The 25,154-nt window shown below is 41.0% G+C and overlaps 1 protein-coding gene and 1 pseudogene across 1 annotated transcript in view; one reads left to right on the top strand and one right to left on the bottom strand.

The window, feature by feature from the left end:
* PFDN1 (prefoldin subunit 1) overlaps positions 1-25,154 on the top strand; it is a 68,275-nt gene that overhangs the window by 36,822 nt on the left and 6,299 nt on the right. The gene's annotated exons all lie outside the window — the stretch shown is intronic.
* Positions 9,629-10,096, bottom strand: LOC114209474 (ubiquitin-ribosomal protein eS31 fusion protein pseudogene; annotated as a pseudogene).

Genomic DNA, 25,154 nt, shown 5'->3' with positions numbered 1-25,154 from the left:
GAATATTATGGTAAAATTGCCACAGATGATTATAGCATACTGTTTAGTTTTGATGAGTATTAGGATTTTTTTTTTTTTTTAAGTAAGCTCCACACCCAGTGTGGAGCCCAGCATGGGGCTTGAACTCACGACCCTGAGATCAAGACCTGAGCTGAGATCAAGTGTTGGATGCTTAACCAGTTGAGCCACCCAGGCACCCCAGGAAATTTTTTTTCCCCAAGTTACCTTTTTTTGGAGTTTCTCAAATACTGTAGAGTATCCTGATATCTGCCAGATAATGGAAGTAGATTAGCTGGCTTGTTGGTACTTATTTGAAATGCTAATTACAGCTACAAAAAACTAGCAGAATTAAACTCCAGCTTCTTTCCTAGAACATTTTATTGTGTCTTTTTTCTTTTTAATCTTTTATTTTACATGTTTTTTAATATCACAAAAGCATTATTAAGTGTACTGTAAAAAAAAGAAAAACAGCCAATAAATATAACATGATGAAATAAAGATAGTGTTTTCCCCTCTTGCCTGCACATCCCCAGATGTCACCTCTACAGTTTGGTGTGTATCATTCCAAACTATTTTATGAACAAATTCATACACGTATACACTTTTTTTTTAACAACTTATCTTTTTATTTGTCAGAGAGAGGGAGAGAGAGGCAGGCAGAGGGAAAAGCAGGCTCCCCACTGAACAAGGAGCCCGATGTGGGACTTAGTCCCAGGACCCTGGGATCATGACCTGTGCTGAAGGCAGACCCTTAACCGACTGAGCCACCCAAGTGTCCCTATGCTTTTTTTTTTAATAAAGAGGAATTATGCTGTATATATTGGTTTTCATCATTTGATCTTTCTACTTCTAGTTTATATTTTCCACTTTTTTGTTTTCCACTTCTCTTATCGTTGTAGGTTCCTTGTTACCCAGTATTTAATTATTGCATGATCCCTACCTCTGCGTTTAGTACACTTTCCAAAAGTGCCCTAATTTGTATTTTTAATAGTATCTCCCACTGTACACTCTCTTCTCTCCCGTCAAGCAATCCTGTACTTTCCACTGCCATACATTCATAGTTTTGTTACTTCAGCCCGAAATGTATGCATGTACACACGCCCACATGTGCACTAATGCACACTTAACATTGTTAATTGTAGTGTTCAGATTCTCTGTGTTTCTTACTGATTTTTTTCCTGATTATTCAATTAGTTATTGAGAGAGAGATGTCAAATCTCCATGATGATACTTATCAGTTTCTTCTTCATCTTTCAGTTTAGTAGGCATTGGTGTTTAGAGATTACTCTCCATGTATTTAAGTGCTCATTATTACTGTATACATAGTTCAGAGGATAGATTTCATTTTGCTTTATATGTTTGGGAATTTCTCAGGTCTTTTAAAGATAGTATTCTGCTGATTTCTGGCTTTTGTTTTTGCTGTTGAGAAGTCATCTGTCAGCTTAATTGTTGTTCCTTTGTCTTTTTTCTCTGGTTACTTTTATTTATTGTTTTAAAAAATTTATTTGAGAGAGAGCATGCACACGAGTGGGGGGTGGGGAAGAGGAAGAGAGAAAATCTTCAAGCAGACACCCCCCACATGGGGCTAGATCCCAGGACCCCGAGATCATGACCTGAGCCAAAACCAAGAGTCAGCCGCCCAGCCGATTGATCCACGCAGGCACCCCCCTGGTTACTTTTTTTTAAGATTTTATTTATTTATTTGAGAGAGAGATAGAGAGCAGGAGCAGGAGTTGGGGAGAGGGAGAAGCAGGCTCCTTGCTGAGCAGGGAACCTGACATGGGGTTCAATTCCAGGACCCTGGGACCATGACCTGAGCCACCTAGGTGCTCCCACTCTGGTTACTTTTAATATTCTCTTTGTCTTTCATGTTTTGTTGTTTCTTTGGGATATATTTAGGTGTGGAGTTAGTTTTTTTATTTTTTTCTTAATCCTACTTGGTCTAAGTTGAGTTTCCTGAATTTGAGGATTAAGATCTTCCATTAGTCTGGAAAATTCTTTTTCTTTTTTTTAAAGATTTTATTTTATTTCTTAGAAAGAGCAGGAGCTGGGGGGAGGAGCAGAGGGAGAGAGAGAAGCGGACTCCCCACTTAGCAGGGAGCCCAATGCGGGGCTCCATCCCAGGATGTTGGGATCATGGCCTGAGCTGAAGTCACACACTTAAAACTGACTGAGCCACCCAGGCCCCCCAGTTCTGGAAAATTCTTATATTTCTGAACATTATTTCTTCCCTATTTTCTCTATGAAGTGGTATTTCCTTCTGGAATTCTTCCCCCTACCTTTAAAGCAGCTGTTCCCACCATCTGCAGTTGCATCTTTTTGTTGTTGTTGTTAAAGATTTTATTTATTTGACAGAGAGAGAAAGCACAAGCAGGGAGAGTGGCAGGGAGAGGGAGAAGCAGGCTCCCCACTGAGCAGGGAGCCTGACGCGGGGCTCGATCCCAGGACCCTGAGATCATGACCTGAGCTGAAGGCAGCCTCTTAACCAACTGAGCCACCCAGGCGCCCCTGCAGTAGCATCTTAACTGGTTGTTTTTGTTTTTTTCTGTTTCTTTTTCTTTTAATCTCTGGTTTTTCCCCCATCAATCCTTTTAATGTATTTAAGCTAGAATGTCCTTTGTAACATATTAGAAAATCTGGTCGTATTACTCCTCTGTGTAAAACTCATCATTATTCTTGGGTAAAGTTCAGACTTATTAACATACCTTCAAGGCTTTTTATGAAATGACTCCTGTCTATTTCTCTCATCTCCCTCATTTCCTTTGCCTTCTCTTACACTGTATACTCCAGCCATTCAGAAATATTCTGTTTTTAGAACTTGCTGTGCTTTCTTTGTTTCTACTAGGTCTTTGGAAAAAATAGTTTCCTCCATTGGGGAACTTTCTCCTCCTGCAGTTATTAGTGGCTCCATATAGTAACTCAAGATCTTAGTTTAGGGCTACTTCTAAGAAGCATTTTCTGATTCCTCAGTCTTAAATCAGGTCCTTTTTCCTTGTTCTCCCTAATGGTTTTATTAGTTTCATACCATAATGTGGTAATTTGAACATATGAACTATCACCACTTGAGGTAATTACAAATAGGGTTTACTGGGGGCACCTGGGTGGCTCAGTTGGTTAAACGGCTGCCTTGGGCTCAGGTCATGATCTCAAGGTCCTGGGATCGAGCCCTGTGTTTGGCTCCCCGTTGAGCAGGGAGTCTGCTTCTCCCTCTGCCCCTCCCCACCACTCGCTGTCTCCCAAATAAATGAAATCTTAGGGTTTCCTATTACTTGGGAAGCTTGGTACAGATTCAGAGCTCTAAATAGTTCTTCCCAAGGAGGAGTTGTTGCTTCTCCTTTCAAACCTACAGTGTTTTCTTCTGGGCCCTAGCATTTCTTGCCAGTTCAGCCTGTTTTGTCTTAATCCTATTTACTTATCATCATCATTTAATTTTTACCCTGAGATACCTTAAAACATAGTTGGGGAGTCACAGTTTGTACATAAGTCAGCAGACAAAGGCCAGGCTGTTTCCATTAAGCATGTTTTCATCTCTAAGATTGTTTTGTGTCTGGATCTGTAGTTTCAGTTTTTGATCAAAGCTGTTAGCTTGGCCCACTTTGTATGCCTCCTCACTTCCTGCCAACAATCTATACAAATGACACTATGGATACACCTTTTTAATGACATAGGTGCTTATCTGATTCAGGTTCTCTGAAATGTGAACCCATATTCATATTTCCTAGGCTCCCTTTTATCCATGTCTGTTCTGTTTTTTTTTTTTTATGTTTGCCTTCTGCTGATTTCCCCCCCCCAGCCGTTGTTTATGAGTGCAAAGCTTACCTGGAATTTGTTTAGCTCTTAATAAACTCTCTTACGCTGTCCCTACATTGTCATCCAATCTAGTGGCCTTACTTGCTGGTCCTTTCTTTTTACGGAGCAGAGGTGGGGGTACTATAACCCTGCCTTCATGTTCCCTTGATAAGGAGTTACATTACTTACTAGAAGAGTAAGGGTAAGTACTAGCTTATTGGGAAGACAGTCTTACTGTCTTTTTCTTCTTAAAACTCCGTATTTACAAAATACTACCCAAATGTTGGGTTATTCTTTGGGCTGTAGTCATTTTACTGGGATTAATAAGAAAATATTTTCATAACAGACTCACAGTATGATAGTGTTATTTAGATTTTTATCTTTCCTTTATAAAGATGATAGATCAGGTTCTTGGAGGAACAATCACCATTTCCTTTTTTTTTTTTTTTTTTTACCATTTCATTTTAATGGTGATTAGTATAGACCAATGATGCTGATCCTGTTTAAGAGAAAATATAAAATGGTGGCTTTAGTATGATAGAGTAACCATGTTATTTATGTCTGTTTTTTAAAAATTCCGATAATTTTTTCAAGATGGCTGAGTGTATATAATACATAATACAGTATATGTTAGAAAAGTACAAAAGCTTAATTTCTTAAATGACCTTAGTATAATTGGGATTTGGAATGAAGACTATGAGTCTTATCTTTTTTTTAATATTTTAAAATTATTATTATTATTTTTAAGATTTATTTATTTATTTATTTGACAGAGACACAGAGAGAGAGGGAACACAAGCAGGGGGAGTGGGAGAGGGAGAAGCAGGCTTCCCGTGGAGCAGGGAGCCTGATGCGGGGCTCAATCCCAGGACCCTGGGATCATGACCTGAGCCAAAGGCAGACGCTCAACGACTGAGCCACCCAGGCACCCCAGTATTTTAAAATTATTTTTAAGTAATCTTTACACCCAGTACGGGGCTCAAACTTACAACCTTAAGATCAAGAGTTGCACGCTTCACCGACTGAGTCACCCAGGCACTTCTCATCTGTCTTTGTAAAAATAATTTTCTTTTTGAAATGTTCAGCATTGCTACAATAGGAAAATAGGAGTCTTTTTTTTTTTTCCCTAGAAAATTCAGTTTTAGTTAAAGTTGAGTTAAAACATTGACTGATGGGGCACCTGAGTGGCTCAGTTGGTTAAGCATCTGCCTTTGGCTCAGGTCATGATCCCAGAGTCCTGGGATCGAGCCCCGCATCAGGCTCCCTGCTCAGCGGGAGAGCCTGCTTCTCCCTCTCCCTCTGCCTGCCTCTCTGCCTACTTGTGCTCTCTATCTCTCTGTCAAATAAATAAATAAAATCTTAAAAAAAAACAAAAAACAAAACAAAACAAAAACATTGACTGAGGCAATATATTCTAAAGAGTGAAAAATACTTCCTATATTTTTTGCTCACTTTTTTTTGAAGTAAGGATATAATTTTATGGACTTTTTTTTGCCTTTAGAAAAACTTGGATTCAGCTTTCAGATGAGCTAGAGCTCTATTTCTGACCCTCTTGCCTTATGAATCTCCACTTTTTGGAATCCTTGAGATAACTGTAAGCTTTCAGTGATATATTTGAGCACATTTTGACCACTGTTCTCTTAGGTTCACTCCTTTGTTCCAGGTGAGGGGCAGTTACTGCTTGAGGCTCATCTACATTTAGTCTAACGTTCCCATTATATTTTAGACACATGCATATACTGGTTGACCACTTCCTTACCTTTATCTTTGACATGGTCACCGCACCTCCCACTACCCTGGTTAGCTTAGCAGTGACATAATAAAAATAAGAGTAAGGAAACCCAGGACATTCTGGCCTGCATAATGCTGCTTCTGACGCAAAGTATTACAGTCAGGGTTGTGAAATAGCTCTGCAGCCCATGTTGTAAGTAAAATCTGAGAAACTGTAAAAGTCCTGATTCTTGCACAGAAATGACAATTTTGGTTAGATAGTGGTTCCTGAAACAAGAAGGAAGAATAGTGGCAAGGGAACTGGTAGGAGGTGACTGTGACATTCTGCAGTTCGCTGAGTTTTGGGACTCTGATGAGAAAATGTTTTGGAGGAGTTCCCATGATTGAGGAGGTTTTACTCTGCCTATTGAAGATCATTTTTTCCATAGCATGGGTGGTAACTGGTAGGCACTTGGCTGAATGTCCACGTTTTGCCCTGAGTACTTCATTTTTGAGTTGGTACCATTGTGGATATGATGGGAGCCCCTCTTTGGAGGTGATGTCAGGTGGACACTATTATATGATAGTGATTCTATTCTGTTTCGGTGGAGAGAGAAGGCCAGGTGAGAGCAGAGCCAGTGATGGGATGTTTTTTTATACGTTAAACAAGAATTATACTCAGTGCGGGCATAGCTCAAAATTTAGACTCCATTAAGAAATTAGTTTTTTATTTTGTAGTGAGATATAGCATTTATAAAAATAAACCTTAAAATAACATATAGCTTAATAAAAATTGACGTGCACCAGAGGCTCTCCCATTCTTTTCTCCCCCTAATCACAATGCCATTCCTGCCCCTTCCCATAGCTACAACCCTAACTTTTGTAGTAGGTATTTCTTTTTCCTTTTAAGTTTTCATTTAAATTCCGGTTAGTTAACATACAGTGTACTGGGGCGCCTGGGTGGCTCAGTTGGCTAAGCATCTGCCTTCTGCTCAGGTCATGATCCCAGGGTCCTGGGATCGAGCCCCATGTTGAGCCCCACGTCGGCTTCCTGCTCAGCGGGGAGTCTGCTTCTCTCTCTGCTCCTCCCCTTGCTCGTGTTTTCTCCCTCTTTCTCAAATAAATGAAATCTTCAGAAAACAAAACAAAACAAAACAAAACCATACAGTGTACTATTAGTTTCAGGTGTACCATATAGTGATTCAGCACTTCTATACATCACAGGCTCTCATCATAAGTGCACTCCTTAATCCCCATCACTGGTTTAACCCATCCCTTCACCCACCTCCCTTCTGGTAACAATCCGTTTGTTCTTTATAGGTAAGAATCTGTTTCTTGGTTTGCCTCTTTTTCTTTTTTTTCCTTTTGCCCATTTGTTTTTTTCTTAAATTCCATATGTGAGTGAAATCATATGGTATTTGTCTTTCTCTGACTTATTTTGCTAGCATAATACTCTAGCTCCATCCGTGTCATTGGAAATGGCAACATTTTCATTCTTTTTTTTTTTTTTAAGATTTTATTTATTTGACAGTAAGAGACACAGCGAGAGAGGGAACACAAGCGGGGGGGGGGGGTGGGAGAGGGAGAAGCAGGCTTCCCGCTGAGCAGGGAGACCGATGTGGGGCTCGATCCCAGGACCCTGGGATCATGGCCTGAGCCGAAGGCAGATGCCCAACGATTGAGCCACCCAGGCGCCCTATGGCTGAGTAGTATATACCACATCTTTATCCATTCATTGGTTGGTGGACATTTGGGCTGTTACTGTAATTTGGCTATTGTAGATAATGCTGCTATAAGTGTCAGGGTGCATATATCCCTTTGAATTAGTATTTTTTTTATTCTTTGGGTAAATACCCACTTGAGCAATTGCCAAATTGTAGAGTAGTTCTATTTTTAACTTTTTGAGGAACCTCCATAGGGTTTTCTAGAGTAACTGTGCCAGTTTGCATTCCCACTAACATTGCATGAAGGTTCTTCTTCTTCTACATCCTCGACAACACCTATTGTTTCTTGTGTTGTTGATTTTAGTCATTCTGACAGGTGTGAAGTGATCTCTCATTGTTTTGATTTGCATTTCCCTGATGATAAGTGATATTGAGCCTTTTTTAATATGTCTGTTGGGATGTCTGTATGTCTTTTTTAGAAATATGTCTATTTATGTCTTCTGCCTATCAATTGGATTATTCATTTTTGGGGTGTTGAGTTTTATAGGTTCTTGATTTATTTTATCTTAATTATTTATTTTAGAGAGGGAGAGAGCACGTGCCCGAGCAGGGAGTGGGGCGGGGAGAGAGACAGAGAGAGAATCCCAAGCAGACTCCCTGATGAGCACCAAGCCCAGTGCTGGACTCAGTCTCACAACCCCAAGATCATGACCTGAGCTGAAATCAAGAGTCAGGTACTTAACCGGCTGAGCCTCTCAGGCGCCCCAGCTGCCTTTTACTTTTTTTTTTTTTAAGATTTTATTTATTTATTTGACGGAGAGAGACACAGTGAGAGAGGGAACACAAGTAGGGGGAGTGGGAGAGGGAGAAGCAGGCTTCCCGCTGAGCAGGGAGCCGGATGCAGGGCTCAGTCCCAGGACCCTGGGATCATGACCTGAGCCGAAGGCAGATGCTTAACGACTGAGCCACCCAGGCGCCCCATTGGCTGCCTTTTACTTTTGTTGATAGTTTCCCTCTTTGTGCAGAAGCTTTTTTTTTTAATGTAGTCCCAATAGTTTATTTTTGCTTTCATTTCCCTTGCCTCAGAAGACATAATCTAGAAAGGAGTTGTTATGGCTGATGTTAAACAAGTTACTGCCTTTGTTCTCTTCTAGGATTTTTATGGTTTCACGTCTCACCTTTTGGTGTTTAATCCATTTTGAATTTATTTTTGTGTATAGTGTAAGAAAGTGGTCTAGTTTCATTCTTTTGCTGGTAGCTGTCCAGTTTTCCCAACGCCATTTGTTGAAGAGATAGTCTTTTCCCGTTACATAATCTTTCTTGCTTTGTTGAAGATTAATTGACCATATAATTGTGGGTTCATTTTTGGGTTTTCTATTTTGTTCCCTTGATCTGTGTGTCTATTTTGGTGCCAGTACCATACTGTCTCGATGACTACAGCTTTGTAGTATAACTTGAGGTCCGGAATTGTGATGCCTCCAGTTTTGCTTTTCTTTTTCAAGATTGTTTTGGCTATTTGGGGTCTTTTGTGGCTCCATACAAATTTTAGGATTGTTTGTTCTAGCTCTGTGAGAAATGTTAGTATTTTGATAGGGATTGCATAAATGTGTAGATTGCTTTGGGTAGTAGGGACATTTTAACAATATTTTTGCAGTCCATGAGCATGGACTGTCTTTCCATTTCTTTGTGTCTTTAATTTCTTTCATCAGTGTTAGGTTTTCAGAATACAGGTCTTGTACCTCTTTGGTTAGGTTTATTCCTAGGTATCTTACTGTTTTTGGTGCAATTGTATTTTCTTTTCCTTTTTTTAACCGCCTATATATACCTCCCCTCAACAGTGTAATTTACTTGTTTGTTTTTGCACTTTATATGAACAAAATCACTGTATATATATTTTTTGCCTTCTTTCGCTCAACATTGTGAGATATATCTGTGTTACTCAAGATTGTGATTTGTTTGTTTTCATTCCATTATGTAGAGTTACCACAGTTTATCTTCGTAGGCAGTCCATTTTTATTCTTAACAAGTCAAGATGTTCTAATAGAGTGTACAGTTTATCTTTTAGTCGTTTGCTGAAGGGAGCTATTTTTCAGAGATCTCTGCTGCTCTGACCCAAGAGACTTGAGTACCAACGTGTATAAAATGTCTATACTCTGCAAATTAGCTTGATGGTGTCCCACCTTCATCTAGGTCACTAGACCCTCTGAGTGGCTTTTTTTGTTGTTGTTGTTGATGTCTTTTATTATTATTATTATTTTAATTTTATTTTTTTGAGAGAAGAGAGTGAGAAAGAGAGAGCACAAGAGGGGGTAGGGTCAGAGGGAGAAGAGACTCCCCGCCGAGCAGGGAGCCCGATGCGGGACTCGATCCCAGGACTCTGGGATCATGACCTGAGCTGAAGGCAGTTGCTTAACCAGCTGAGCCACCCAGGCACCCCATGTCTTTTATTATTAACCCATATACAGTTACTTGTCTTCTGGTTTGTTGAAGCAGTAAGTCAGACAACATTTGCCACAATAATGTCTGTCGAAGTGGCTAGCCATGAAAACTCCAGCACTACACTCATCTGAAGGGTACTCCCGACAAAGGTTACTGATTTTGCCATTCTCATCCACCTTATAGTATTTCAGGACGGCCAGTTTCACCTTCTTTCTCTTATGCTTATTCTTCTTGGGAGTGGTATAAGACTTCTTCCTTTTCTTAGCACCACCACGAAGTCTTAACACAAGATGAAGAGTGGACTCCTTTTGAATGTTGTAGTCAGACAAAGTGCGTCCATCTTCCAGTTGCTTGCCAGCAAAGATCAACCTCTGCTGATCAGGAGGAATTCCTTCCTTATCCTGAATCTTGGCCTCTACATTTTCTAGTGTATCCGAGGGCTCAGCCTTGAGAGTGATGGTCTTCCCTGTAAGGGTTTTCATGAAAATCTGCATCTTGGCAGCAGTTCCACCACAGATGGCGGATCGGAAAGGAAAGCTGCTTTTATTTTTTTAATTAAAAAAAAGTAATAATGGCAAGTTAGTAAATTCATCTCTTTTCTGTGTTTTGACTTGGAGAGTAGCGAGTGATGTTTCTCTTGCTGTCCCATGCTTTATGATTTCAGGTATGAATACTTCTCTCTTTATAGTGTTTATTTGTATTCTCAACATTTGTAAAAATGGATGTTTGTTTTAAAATAGTTTTTAGTTATTTAAGACTTAAATCTAAAAGAGCCTGATGGTTGGAAGCCCTAGAGTTTATAGTGAACTATATATGTTCTCTATGTCCTGGTGTCTTAAGGCTTAATGTAGCTGCATAATCTTATTCTTTGGCTTTTAGAGAAGAATAGGCATGAGTCTGAAAAAGCCCAATACGTGCTTTTTCTGGTTGAGTATTCTTTATTGGTTATTATCAATATTTTCAATGCTTTGGTCAATGTATATGTGTTATGATCCAAGTGCTAATATTTACCCAAATGTAAACTGTGATATATTTCACTTCCTTATTAGAAATATTAAAAAAAAAAAATTCAGCTTAGGGATGCCTGGCTGGCTCAGTTGGTATAACATGTGACTATTTCAGGGTTGTCAGTTTGAGCCCCACATTGGGGGTAGAGTTTACTTAAAAAATAATATTTCAGCTCTGGTGAGAACTTAGATGTGATGACCATTTCAAATAGATTTGCCCTGTTAACTAGACAGTCTTCCTAATTTGTAAAATATATATTACAAATATTTTACACATACATCTCTCTGATTTCACCTATTGACTGATATGTGTGTCTTCATTATATGATTAAGGTAAAAGAAGGATTTGCATTCCCGTTAGACTTGAGTTTAGCTTTCTGCATCTTGAGTCCATTAATTCTTTATTCTAGAATGCATTCCCAGGGTGCCTTGATTTCCTCCTTGGAATATTTGTCTATACCCACACCAGACTATCCCTTTCAGTGCTTCAGAGGGTTGTTGACTGACCTCAGGTTTCACTGTGCTTTATATGGTCTGACTTTTCTTGGTGCCTAGCCGTGAATATTTGTCTTTATCCCCCTCCCTCCCATGCCTGAGAGTTCCTGCGGTCACTTTCAGCCTGTCTAGAAAATGATTTCTTTCAATGAGGTAGACTTTGAATTTTCTTTCCTGTTATTGCATACCTCCCTGCTCTTGTATCTAGATGGTAAGGGGAAGTTAATCAGTATATTTTCTTTACCTGAGATTCTGACTCTGGTCAGTCCTTACAGCACAGGTCTTCCCTAACCTGAAGTAATAGATACTGGCCAGAGGAAGTGAGTTGTTCGATACTCAGTGTGGATAGGCCACACCTGTATTAATGAGCACACACTGCATGTCAGCTCAAAAGAACAAGATCCATACTGATATTTGAACCATAAATAGAGATCTCCAAGTCTCCTAGATTTACAACAGAGCATTCATTACCCTAGATTCCTTTTTTTTTTCTTTTTTAAAGATTTTATTTATTTGACAGAGAGAGACACAGCGAGAGAGGGAACACAAGCAGGGGGAGTGGGAGAGGGAGAAGCAGGCTTCCCGCTGAGCAGGGAGCCCGATGCGGGGCTCGATCCCAGGACCCTGGGATCATGACCTGAGCCGAAGGCAGATGCCCAACGGACTGAGCCACCCAGGCGCCCCATTACCCTAGATTCCTAATATAAATACCTTCTCCTGAGTTAGGAGTTTTGAATTCTAGCTCTTGCTGTACTCTAAGCTTCAGCGTCCTCATCTGTAAGATGAGAGGTTGGATTAGAAGATACCTATGGGCACTTCTGTTAAATTTATCGTTATAACCTTGGTATTCTTCTGAAATGACACTTGCGGAGCAAAAATCCTCCCTTACAAAAAAAGACGAAAGGAGGCAAAACAAAACAAAAACCAGTTTCCTTTCATGTCCAGTTTTAATTTAAAAAGTTAATTGGAATCCTTTTCTCTGAAGGTAAAATAAAAGTAGTTGTTTGCCTGCAGCTTTGCCATTTAAAATGTAATAAAAGGTAACAACAGGGGCTCCTGGGTGGCTCAGTCGTTAAGCGTCTGCCTTTGGCTCAGGTCATGATCCCAGGGTCCTGGGATCAAGCCCTGCATCGGGCTCCCTGCTCGACGGGAAGCCTGCTTCTCCCTCTCCCACTCCCCCTGCTTGTGTTCCCTCTCCCGCTGTGTCTCTCTCTGTCAAATAAAGAAAATAAAATCTTAAAAAAAAAAAAATAAAAGGTAACAACATCTTTTTTGATACCTTTGTAGTAGTTGCTCAAATTACTGAAATCACAGATGTGCTTGTGATGGCTTAAGGTAGTATATTAGGTATCCCCTGTTTTAGAGATACTTTTAGATGGAGCTGTATTATTAATCCCACATACATAAAATAACATACCCAGGAAGACATCATTTTACTCATTTGTAGTGCTTTATACTGTCTTATAAAATATGTCATACTTAGAATAGTGGCAAAAAATGTTTAGGAAGTGTTATTATAAATTCCTGAATGTACATGGACATTTTATCTTACTAAACAATAAAGTGTATTTTTATGAATTTTAATCCGCTGCTGCAGATAGTTCTACTTTACCATTTTTATTTTTTCATTTTTCAGAGAATTTTTAGTATGTTACTTCATTTATAAATAGAGTGTCTGTGGTGGTGCTGTCTTCCTAGTTTTGATTAATTAGAGGAGCTTCTCCTACTTCCCTTTGTCTTACTTGCAGATCTTTCATCTTTCACCAGCATAATAAAAATATTTGAATTCCATCACTATTCATGAAGCCATTCTTTTGGGTACATAACTATCTTGTGGGGGAATTCTTCCAAAATGGACACAGATGCATTTTACTCCTAACTTTTGTGTAAAACAACTTAGTTCATTTTATTCTGCTCTTATTTTTAAGAAAACACATGTGAGGGTGGAACAGTCCTCCAGATCAGGAAGCATTATCGGTTTCCACTGATGTTTTATATGTACTCTGTTTTTATGTGAGACTCTAAAAGCTCCAACTCTGCATGATGCTATAAAGACATGGAAAATGATTCTTTCTTAGGGTTGGAGGAAGTGATGACTAGTGTTTTTTTGCTGGTAGTATCTGATAATCCCCCCTCCTCCCTTTAGCTATTCTAGGCATGTTTAGTTGTCAGGCGTTGTCGGACTAAATTGCTAAAAATAATAAATAAGGGGGAGGCTGTTCTAAGGCCAGCTCTTGCCACTGTCTGTAATCTGTTTAATTTAGTTCCTAGGGAGAAAGGGCAAAAGGAACATGGTGCCATTCTCATTGAATGGATTTTTTGTTTAAAGTGCTGACAAGAACATTGTTTGAGCTCTCCTTTTTCCCAAGCCCCAATGGGCTCACGCACCCACATCCACTTGCAGTGTAGAGCCAGCGCTGGGGGCCTCAAAGAGCATGCTCCACTCAGTAGTTATGCTAGAGGTTAACCAGGTGATTGTGGTCTTTTGCTGGTCTTTTAATGTGGCTTTTGACAGTGGAAATATGCACTTAGTGTGTGAGAGAGGATGAGAGGGAGAGAATGGTGATTGCAGATGGGGCAGTGAGTGTGAGAATAAAGAAATCTTTCTGTTCAGTCCTTTTCCCTAACTCATTGTTCAGAGAGTCAGGTTGTTTGGTGAAATTACCACACGTTTGACTCCAGTATACCTGTGCAATTTTAACCCATAGTGCCCGCATGAAGCTCTGCTTGGATTTGGCTCTTGACCCCTCTTTGCCTTTGTTTTTTTTTCAAATCATAGCAATAACTTTCTCTAAAGTAGACATAGCAATCTAGTACTTGTTTGTAAAGCTGTTGATCATGAAGGAATGATTTAAATGCCTTTCCTGTCCCTTGCTCTGTATTTCCCAGTGGTGGAGTATATGAAAACTAGGACCAAATTTTCAGTTATATTCTGGTATTCTACACTTTGTGTTGACCCACCTGAGGGATTATTGATTTTTATATTCTTAGGTTGCTTAATGATTTTTGTATCTGAAGTCGTATCCAAAATCCAGAACTTTTGGTTTTTTGGGGGCGGGGGGAGGTGGTCTGAACCTGACCACTTTAAACACCAAAGAAAGAAATGGATTGGTTTTATTAGAGATTCTTTGGCGGGAAATGTCTTGGGAAGCCTATGTTAATGTAGAGCCTGGTGTTTACCTAAAGCTCTGGGATCCGAGCACTTGGACACTGTAGGCTTTGGGAATGCTTACTTTTGGACATTTCTTAAGTCACCAACGTGCCCTACTCTCTAATTTAATGAAATCATGATTTTAACTGAACTAAAGGTTCTCAAATATATAACTTAGAACACAGTCTTCAGGATTATCTGTGCTCTATATATATGATAAAGTCTTGCAATTCATGTAGAATGACATATCTGGCAGTGCTTTAAATCTTTAAAAGTAGCTCAAAACAGATGTAATTTGTGCTCCAGAAATTTGTAAAGAAAAACTTCACTTTTTGTTCAGAACCTGGGCTTTCTTTGGAGTTCAAATTCAAAGCTTTCATTAATGCATACTCTGTCTGCTTTCTTTAGATAAGTGGTGAAGAGAAATAAAAGAGAAAGAAGGAGCTTCTGATTGTAGAGTTGAAGCCTTAAACTGGATCAAGTTTCAAACTGAACTATAAAATATCGATTGCCATAAACTTTTAAACTTAGATGCCTTTAATAGGCTGAACTTTTTCACTTAAAACTGGTTTGGGAAGACTAAACAATTCCTGGATTTATGACATAAGGCTTTGGCCAATAATAGTTGTTAGATAGGCCAGAAGAAGTATATGCATATTTTTAAAAAGGCATTATTAAATGTTTGCTGAGTGTCTGAATTACACATAGTACTTTGGGATATGTCTTTGGAGGCTTTTTGTTCTTACTTTCATACATTAAGGAACGAACATAGTCTGTTGTATTTGCTATATGCCATGCGCTGGTATATGCAATGAAGACAGAATTGGCGAAGGCCCTGATGGGCATGGAGCTTATATTCTGGTGAATGGGACGGGGCCAGAGATAATAAACAATATGATTTATAAATGCTAAAAAGAAAAATACCTCGGAGTAAGGAGACAGAATGATGGGAGTGTATAAACTGTTTTATATAGTATTGACGGGGAAGGTTTTTCTTTTTTTTCTTTCTTTCTTACAGGGAAGGTTTTTCTTATAAGGTGATATTTGAGCAGTAGCCTGAAGGGAGTGAGGGAGCAAGCTACATGTACATCTGGGAGAAGAGGACTCCAAGCAGAGGGACTAGCAAATATAAAAACCTGTAGGTGAGAGAGTAATTGACCAGTTGGGAGAATAGCAAGGAGGCCAGTTCAGCTAGAGCTGAGTGAGGTAGAGAAGAAATCAGGGAAGGGTCCAGGAGTAGATTATTATATAGGGCTTGCAGGCCATATTAAGGATTTTGGATTATGCTCTGGAATTGGGAGTTCGGGGATGGTTTTGAACAGATGAATGACGTGATCTGATTCATATTTTGATGGGACCAGACTGGGTACTATATTGAAAATAGATTAGGGGCGGCTGGGTAGCTCAGTCAGTTAAGTGTCTGACTCTTGATTTTGGCTCAGGTCATGGTCTCGGGGTCCTGGGATTGAGACCTGTGTCGGACTCTGTTTTCAATGGGGAGCCTGACTGAGATTCTCTTTCCCCCTCTGCCGCCCCAAATTAAATAAATAAATCTTTTTTTAAAAAGGTAATAGATTATAGGGGACAAAGGTGTAAGCATGGAGATTTGTTAGGAGGTTGTTGCATTATCCAAGTGAGAGATTGATGGTGGCTTGGACCAGGGCAGTGCCAGTGGAGGTGGTCAGCTTCTGGATATATTTGAAGGTAAAGCCAAATACAGTTGGGTGTGGGGATGAAAGAGAGGACTCAAAGTTTTGGTCACTCCTTTCTCCCATGTGTATCATTCATTCTCCTCTTGGAGAGATCTGGAATGGGTTTATGGGAGAGGGGTCATTTCACCTGGACCTCGAAGATCAATTAGAATTTTGTTTGCTTAGGGCTGGGGCAGAGGAGAGAACATTTCAGATCAAAGAAATAGTGAGGACAAATGTCTGGAAGTGGAGTGGTAAAGGAGGTTGGGGTGAGAAATGAGGCTAGAGAAGTCTAAGAGAACAGAGTTAAGGCTAAAATGAATGAAACCCGCATTGTTTCTACTCACTTTGTGTAAATACTACTTGTTTTGGGCAAGTAGTTATTCCCAGTGCCAATGCTATTCATTTAGTGTGGTTTCCACATAGCATTCCATGTGTACTGGCTCCACGAAGATTCCACATGTTTACGGGAACACGTGTGCCATTGGTAATTCTTTGGTCAGTTTTTCCTTGTTGATACTCAAGTTTCAAAAGTAGTTTTAAAAGCAAACTGAAAGTTTGGTTTGTGATACCCAAGTAGAGATACTGAATAGATAGTTGGATATATGAATCTGGCATTCCATGCTAGTGAAATACAATTGAGAATTACCTATAAATGGTCAGTTTATAGGTGTCATTTAAAGTTATAGAACTGGATTAGGTCAACTAAGGAGAAAAGGTAGCTAGAGAAAGAATGAATGAGAGTCATGGACTAAGCCCAGCAGCACTGCAGGGCACTGCAGCAGGGTGTAAAGCTTTTTCCAAAGGTGTGGACAGTGTGTAGTGTGAGTCCAGAGAACTAAGTGAATGCCCATATGGGCAAGCCTGTGCTGAGAAGGGACCACTCTCTCCATTGTGAGGAGACTGTTCATGCCCTTGGTTTTGTGGTGGCAGCCGGAGCTGTCAGCTCAGTTAGACTTGGGTTGCAAATGCTTTTTGTGGCCTTCTCTTCCTCATACTGACCCTGGAGCTAGGCGAGCCTGGTCTACTGAGGGAAACAGGTTTGTTCCCTCAGGGAGGGGTTGCTGGAGGTAGAGGCCGGCACCAGGTTAGGCTCAGAGCTGAGCCCTCTGTCCATGGGACTGTACTGCAGGGAGTGGTTGAACACAGTTCATTTAGAGTACAGGAGATAAGCAGCCCTGCTATGCATCTGTGGTACCTTGAGTCATAGTTGAGGGAGGTGGGTATTTACATGGGTGAAAGCAAACATGCCTACTAGTTTTGAACTAGTTTTGAAGGTTGAAAGTTTTTCCTGAAGGGATTTTATAATAAACCGTACTTTCCTCATACACGCTCTCACATATGCACACACCTAAATATGTGCACTTTCCTACCCTCTTTCAGTATATATTAAGAAAAGCTTTAACCTTTAGAATTTTTTTTAGTTCATCTTGAAGATTTTTAGCAAGTAGTAGGTATTGCTTTTCTGTGCTTGGATATGTGTAGCATAATGCCTTGGCATAATAATTAAGAATATGAACTCTGGAATCAGATGAATATGAATTAGAACTCCAGGCCTGTTGCTTACTACATGTTAGGTAAATTACTTAGTGTCTATAAGCCTAAATCCGCTCTTCTATAAAATGGCAACAACAGTGTTGATGGAGAGGGGCAATAAATAATCTTTTTATTATCTGCCTAAGTATGGAGCCAACTGAAAGTTAGGCAGATTGAGAAAAAAAATTTTATATATTTTCCCTTTATTAGTTAAAGATAAGGTTGAAGAATGTGGCTTCAATGTGCAGCGATAACAGCATTTTCTGAAACTGATCCAGAATTAGGCATCCTGAGGAGACTAATTTACCCAGCAAATCTCTCCAAGTGTGGGACAACCACACGTCTCTTTCTGCAGAGGCACGCTGATACTGTAAAACAAAGGAAGAAAATGTGTACCTTTTCAAGCAGGCAGATCCTGGCAAAGCAGAAGGAGCTGAGCGATATTGCTTTTTCCCAAACACGCCAGTCAGAAAAACCACTAGTCTTCCTGAGAGTAGATTGAGGTCAGGGCTATAGCTGATGAATACCAGAAGTGAGGAGGATAAGCATTTCTCCCTTAAAAAATACTACCTTTTTAAAAATTTTTGTAACCTCTGTACCCAGTGTGGGGCTTGGACTCATGACCCTGAGATCAAGAGTCTCATGTTCTACCAACAGAGCCAGGCAGGTGCCCCCTCAAAATACCTACCTTTTAACATAATACATGTAAATCACTTGACATTGTGCCTGTAAATACTCAATAAGTACAAGATTTGTTGTTTGTGTATGGTGGATGCTCAGGAGCTACTTACTGATTGAGCACATTGCCACCAAATGTTTATAAGATAAAGGTTTTTTTTTTTTAATAAAAAAAATTGAAGATACACATATATACAAGGCTAACTTAACAAACACCTGTGTACTCACTACCCAGAATTAACAAGTGTTAGCATTTTGTAATACTTACTTTTTTGTTATTTTATATAAAATAGTACTAATGAAATTGAAATCTCCTTTGTAACTTCCCTTCCAAGCCCACCTCAATTTTATTCCCATTCACCAGAAGCAACTACTGTCAGGTTTTTGGTGTGTATCTTTCCATTCCATGTTTTATGGCATCTTATATTTAACAAATGACATCTTATTGTTTGCATCTTTCAGTAACCTTTTTTTGTTTTTGTTTTTGAGCTCTACCCACACTAATATGTAGTTCACTCATTTAAACTGCTCTAGGGTATTCCATAAGAACATAAAACTTTCTGTATTTTATGCAAAGGACCCATTGTCTATACCTTCGGTATATACCATGTGAGTGTAGCCAAAGGACCCAGTGACTTCTTCCATGCGTAGCATAAATACAGCCATTGGTAGGGCTAGTTGATGGGCTCAAGGGCGCAAGTGCCCCCAGGACAGTGATGTCTGCTGCTCTTATTTCCTAACAGCCATGGATTCTGTGGTGAAGCCATCTCATAAATTTCATGGCCTCTGCCTGTGTTTTACTTATTTTTTATTTTTAAAGATTTTATTCATTTACTTGACAGAGAGAAAGACAGCGAGAGAGGGAACAAGCAGGGGGAGTGGGAGAGGGAGAAGCAGGCTTCCCGCTGAGCAGGGAGCCCAACGTGGGGCTCGATCCCAGGACTCTGGGACCATGACCCGAGCCGAAGGCAGATGCCTAACGACTGAGCCACCCAGGTGTCCCGTCTGCCTGTCTTTTGAAAATGGAGATCAAGTATCCTTCTTAGAGCCAGAACCAGAATCAGTCAGGGAAAGTGAGGAAGCTGATTGGGAACCCGGGTTTCTAGATTCCAACGACGATATTCACTTTTACTCTGAAAAAAATGAGGGTTCCTATACTGTGGTTGGATATTCCTAGTAGCTGGGCCTTCTAATAAGTTAGTGGTCCTTTTCTTAGGAAATGGTAAACCTCCTAAATGCCAGCTCTTTGAGTAAAAAGATTGTAAGTGGTTTCTGAGAGACCTAGCATCTGGAAATTGAAGAAAGGGCAAAATGAAAACCACCCCTTGAATCATATTTGCAAAGAGAAGTGTGCCAAGTGATCTCTTATTATTCCAGTGTCATTATAAATTTAATTGGTGTTATGTCAGCTACTTAAATCAGAGCTAATAGCATATGAAACTCCATTCTGTTTGTACCCGTTCCATGGTAACTTGGGTGTGTGTAGAGTTGGGACAAGCGGCAGCTGTGACGTCTGGTCTGTAGAGTAATTTCATCATGGTATGAGCTTCTGGATCACCCTGGATGGAGAGGTGTCACTGGGTGATGTGAGCTGACCTCCCGGTGCCCTTCAGAACACAGCGAGCAATGGGAGCAAAGACCCAAGGTTGCTTATCTCACCTAGAGTTTAGCTTAGAGTTCGAGAACAGTAGTAATTCCTTGGTGATACTGAGAGGTATAACTATTAGTTTTCCTCTTGTCTTTCTTAATGAAAAGAAAGCCAATTTGGGGGGAAAGCTTTATAAATAACTCTTGGATACTGGAGTATATTTGTAGTTCTCCAATTATGCCCTCTGCTGACCTAGACAAATGAGCAGAGGAGGTGCCTATGAGTCACGAATCTGTGCTTGTGGTGGCTTTGAGCTCTTGCTTGTTTTCACTGTCTCCCGTTCCTTTTACGGGTTTCCGGTTGCCGTATCTCTATTTTTTTAGTTGTATAAATATGTTCCTCGATTGGAAAGTAGTAATGTGATCACATAGAAATTTCCTCACCCTTGTTTGTTCATTGGCTCTCCCAGAGTACCTAATTAACTCATTAATCTAAATGTTTAGTGCTTACACTGGTAACATTAAAGTTAGTTTTCAGAAATTAATACGTCAGTTTATTTTACCTTGGCCAGTTTGTGTGTAATTTTCTGAGTTTTGGGTGGAGCAAAGACTGATTTGCTGTGAAAATAATTCATTAGGAGCTTGCCTTGCCATGCCTGTTTTTAAAATTTATTTAGTAATTTTGGAGAGAGAGCACGAGCAGGAGGGGCATGAGGGGCAGAAGGAGAGGGAGAGGGAGAAAGACTCTCAGGCCGACTCTGCCGAGTGCGGAGCCCAACGCTGGGCTCGACGCAGCGCTGAATCTCACGCCCGGAGCTGAACCCAAAAGTTGATGCTTAACTGACTGCGCCAGCCAGGCGCCCCACCATGCCTGTTTTTAAACACAGGGCTTTCATGTCCTGTCTTTTCTCCTTGTGGTACAGCATTTTGAGAAGACCAGGAATTCTTTTTTATTTCTAATTGAGGTGAAGTTTATGTAACATAAAATTCGCAGTGTTGTGCAGCCATCCCCACTTGATTCTGATTCTAGAACACATTCACCCCCCCCACCAAAGAAACCCTTATCCATTAAGTAGTCACTGGTCATTTCCCCTCTCCCCCAGCACCCAGCAGTCTTTAATCTGTTGTCTGTCTGTATAGTTTTGCCTGTTCTGATGTTCTTATAAATGGATCATACAGAGTGTGGTTTTTAGTATCTGGCTTCTCTCACTTAGCTCCATGTTCTCAAGGTTCATCCATGTTGTAGCATGCATCAGAACTTCATTCCTTTTTATGACCGAAGAGTATTCCCTTGTATGGTATATCCCATTTTCTCAGTTGATGGGCATTTGGGTTGTTTCCAGTTTTTGGCTATTATGAATAATGCTGCTGTGAACATTCAGAAGTTTTTGTTTGGACACCTGTTTTGATTTCTCTTGAGTATATACGTAGGAGTGGAGTTGCTGGGTCATGTGGCAGTGTTATCTTTTAACTTCTTAAGTAACTGCCAAACTGTTTTCCACAGCAACTGCATTATTTTACATTCCCACCAGCAGTATATCGGAGTTCTGATATCTCCACATCTTTGCCGACACTTATTTTCTGGTTTTGATTATATATAGTCATCCTGGTGGGTAGAAAGTAGTATCTCATTGTGCTTTTTAAAAAAAAAAAAATTGGGGGGGTATTTATTTGACAGAGAGCTCCTGTGCGAGCGGGGTGGAGCGGAGCAGAGGGGAAGGGGGGCAGGGAAAGACTCTTAGGCAGACTCTGGCCCTCGGCCTGAGTGCCGAGCTCATGAGGGGACTGATCTCAAGACCCAGGGGCATGACTGAGTTGAAACCAAGAGTTGGACGCTCAACCGACTGAGCCAACCCAGGCGCCCTTCATTTTGGTTTTTATTTGCACTTCCCTAAAGACTAATGAGGTTGAACATCTTTTCTTGTGCTTACTGGACATTCATATATCTTTTTTGGAGAAATGTCTGTTCAAGTCCTTTGCCCATCTTTTAATTGTATTCTTCATCTTTGTGGTGGCTTGTAAGAAAATTGAAATTTTTGATTTGCGTGGAGCAGAGAGCAGTACTGCAGTGACTCCACATGCTTGCCTCACGTACCCCCTCCCTGTCTTGTCCTCGCGGTTGAGTCAGGCATACCTCCGCTTCCAGGAATGTGAGGTGTTGCCCCTGCTTCCTCTCTGAGAAGGCACACCCTTTTCCACCTCCCGCTTTATCATGCCTACAGGCCAAACTCCACAGTACACACTATTGATTGGATTCTCTAGCTCTTCTAAGACTAAAGACACACTGAAATAGTAAAAGTTACTTTATTTGCTCATTTGGAAGACTTGTAGAGAGAGAAGTCTCTCTACATTTGGCCAAGAGAGCCATAGAGTTATAAGAAGATTGTAACAGATTCCGCTGCGCTATAAAAAAAATAAGCACAGGGGCGCCTGGGTGGCTCAGCGGGTTAAGCGTCTGCCTTCAGCTGAGGTCATGATCCCGGGGTCCCGGGACCGCACCCCTTGTTCCCGCACCTCCCCACCCCTCATGTTCTCTCTCTCACGCACGGTCTCTGTCTCTCTCGAATAAATAAAATCTTTAACAAAAAAATAAGCACAGTAGTAACTGGGGATTGGAGAGCAATCTGGGGAGCAAATGGGAGGTAAGGAATGGAGGGAGCTACTAAAAACAGTTGGATCAAGAAGTGGTGCTAAGAAGGGAGAGTACCTGCAGGGAATGTGAGGACACGGAAGCGTTTTTTAAATGATTTGCCTCAACAAGAAAGATTTTGCAGAGGAAAAAAAATTGAAAATTAGGAAAAAAGAAAAAGGCTGACTGCAGCAGTGAAAATTTTGAGAGGGTGAGTGGAGATGGAACCAGTGCCCGAGTGGAAGGGCTGTGTTTTGACAGAAGCAGGGACACTATCCATCTTAACGCTAGGGAGAGAAGAGAGTACCTGTGTAGGCGCGGGTCGTGTAGCGGGAGTGGTAGTGGGGAGAAGGGGCAGTTCTCATGAGACTGCTTGTATGTTCTCAGTGACCTGAGGACGAGAGTGGAGGAGACAGTATAGGAGATTTGAGGAGACCAGATAAAGTATGAAACAGTTATTTTGGAGAACACACGAGTGAACTTATTAAAGAAGTTTAATAGGATACTAGGACAGTGTTGAGGGCCCATTTGAGATTCATGGTCCTGAATTTAAAGTGAAACCATTCCATACATTTAAGTGTTTTTCTTTAACATTCAGGTACAAGCACGAGTAGGCAGATGGTTGGGTTTAACTTGGGTTGGCATTTTGCTGGGCAAGTGCAACGGAGGGAGAGCAGAGCAAAGAAGAAAAGGGATATTTGTAAGGGGTTAATATATAAATGATGGACTGTGCAAGGTTAGCTAGGTGGGATGGGCAGGAAGGGAAAGGCCATGGAAACATAATTTGTAACGAACAGCGTGTCATTGAGGGCGCCTGGGGGGCTCAGTCGGTTAAGCATCTGCCGTCGGCTCAGGTCATGATCCCAGGGTCCTGGGATCGAGTCCCGTGTTGGGCTCCCTGCTCGGTGGGGAGTCCGCTCCTCTCTCTCCCTCTGTGTGTGTTCTCTTTCTCTCTCCAGCTCTCACTCTATCTCAAATGAATAAATACAAAAATCTTACAACAAAACAAAACTTGTCATTGAGATGAAGCTGAAGAAATGCTGGAGTTGAGAATTACCAGATATAGCAACCTGGAAAAATACGGAGTAGTGGTGGTGAACCTGAAATTTTGGAGGTGGTGCAGTTGGTGGTGTCGACATGGTGCCTAGGGTATGACGGTGGGTGGGTGGCCGAGGTAGGGTGAAATAAAAATTATGAGGGGAGGGGACACCATGGTATTGGAAAGATCGCCATTCTTGGAGTCACCTTGGGTGGTGCGGCAGTGGTGGAGAGGAAGACTGAGCCATCAGCGAATGAGGGACAGTACTCAGGATATTGTAGGTTGTGGGGGCAGGAGGGGGAGAGGCTGGTAAAGCATGATGCCACAAACTTCAAGGACCAGAGTTTGGAGGGAAAGAGAGAAAATGGTTTGGCACTGGGCTGAATGAATGAATAGAAGGATGGATGGATGGACATTTGGGCTTTTATTAGGCAACTTTCATTGAAAGTTAAAAATCTCTGAAATCTCTGCCTGCTGGAATCAGTTCTTTTAAGACTCTCTTTTTTTAAGAACAGACGTTGACAGACTATCTAGCCTGCTGGCCAGATCCACCTTGCTGCTTGTTTCTGTGTTTTTAGAACACAGATATCCCCATTCTTTTACACCGCACCCATTAGTTTACACCTTGTCTACGGCAGCTTTTATGCTATGATGGCAGGGTTGAGTAGTTGTGACAGAGACATCCCCACAAAGCCTAAGATATTGAGTGGCCCTTTATAGAAAAAATTCCAGTTTGCCAACTCTCACTTTTGAACAGTGGTTCTCAAAAAGTGTGCTTCGAATCACCCGGAGGGCTGTGAAAGCACAGATTGCTAGGCCCCATCCCTAGAATTTATGATTCAGTGGGTCTGGGTTAAGGCCTGAGATTATGCTTTTCTCACAAGTTCCCAGGAGTTGCTGATGCTGGAAAAATTCCAGGGACCACATTTTAAGAGCCATTGCTTTAGATATTTAAGGCAGTGGTCAGGTTCCTTCTCCTCTTAATCTTTTCTGGGCCACATATCTCTACCTACTTCACTGCTTATCACTTGACATGATTTACTGACATGTCTCATCCCTTTTTAAGCCTCGTGCCCCAAAATGTAATAATGCTTTGGATGTAGCCTGCTCAGCGCAGGCTGAGTAGCAGGCTACTCTCTTTCCTGGATTGTCTGATGGGCTGGGCTTTCTCTGGGACTTAAATGAAGCTCATGTGTTAGGGAGGGCAATAATGGTATTGATCACCCAAACCCCAGGGGGACCAAGGGAAGGAAATAAGAATCCTTCTCTCCCCACCCCTCCCCCAGTATATTTCTGCCATAAGGCGTTGAGTCGTGTCGAGGTTTGTCTTGGGCAGATGGAGCATGCAGTCACAGGTGGGATTTGGGAGTCTGACCCCACACAGTAGCAGTGTCAGAGGCTCTTTACAGGTAAGAGACCATCTGGAAGAAAAACAAGGTCAGTGTCCAGCGAAACCACATCTTTTAGCAGGGGACCTTTTGAAAGCAGTTTCTGAAAGTTGCAGAGACAGTAACTTCTTAGATTTCTCCCTAGCGTTTCCTGTTCCATGCCTAAATCTGCTTTCTCATTCTTTGAGCTTGTCTCCCAGACTTGTGTTATAGTTCACAAGTTCCCTTATTGCCTAGTTGTATCCTTTTTTTTTTTTTTTTAAGATTTTATTTACTTATTTGACAGAGTGAGAGAGGACAAGCAGGGGGAGCAGCGGAGGGAGAGAGGGAAGGAGGCTCCCTGCTGAGTTG

The sequence above is a fragment of the Eumetopias jubatus genome, unplaced genomic scaffold (genome assembly GCF_037043125.1).
Source record: "Eumetopias jubatus isolate StellerSeaLion01/CBP00866 unplaced genomic scaffold, mEumJub1_p1.0 scaffold_5, whole genome shotgun sequence".
NCBI classification, from domain to species: Eukaryota; Metazoa; Chordata; class Mammalia; order Carnivora; family Otariidae; genus Eumetopias; species Eumetopias jubatus.
This window is presented reverse-complemented; position numbering and strand designations above follow the sequence as displayed.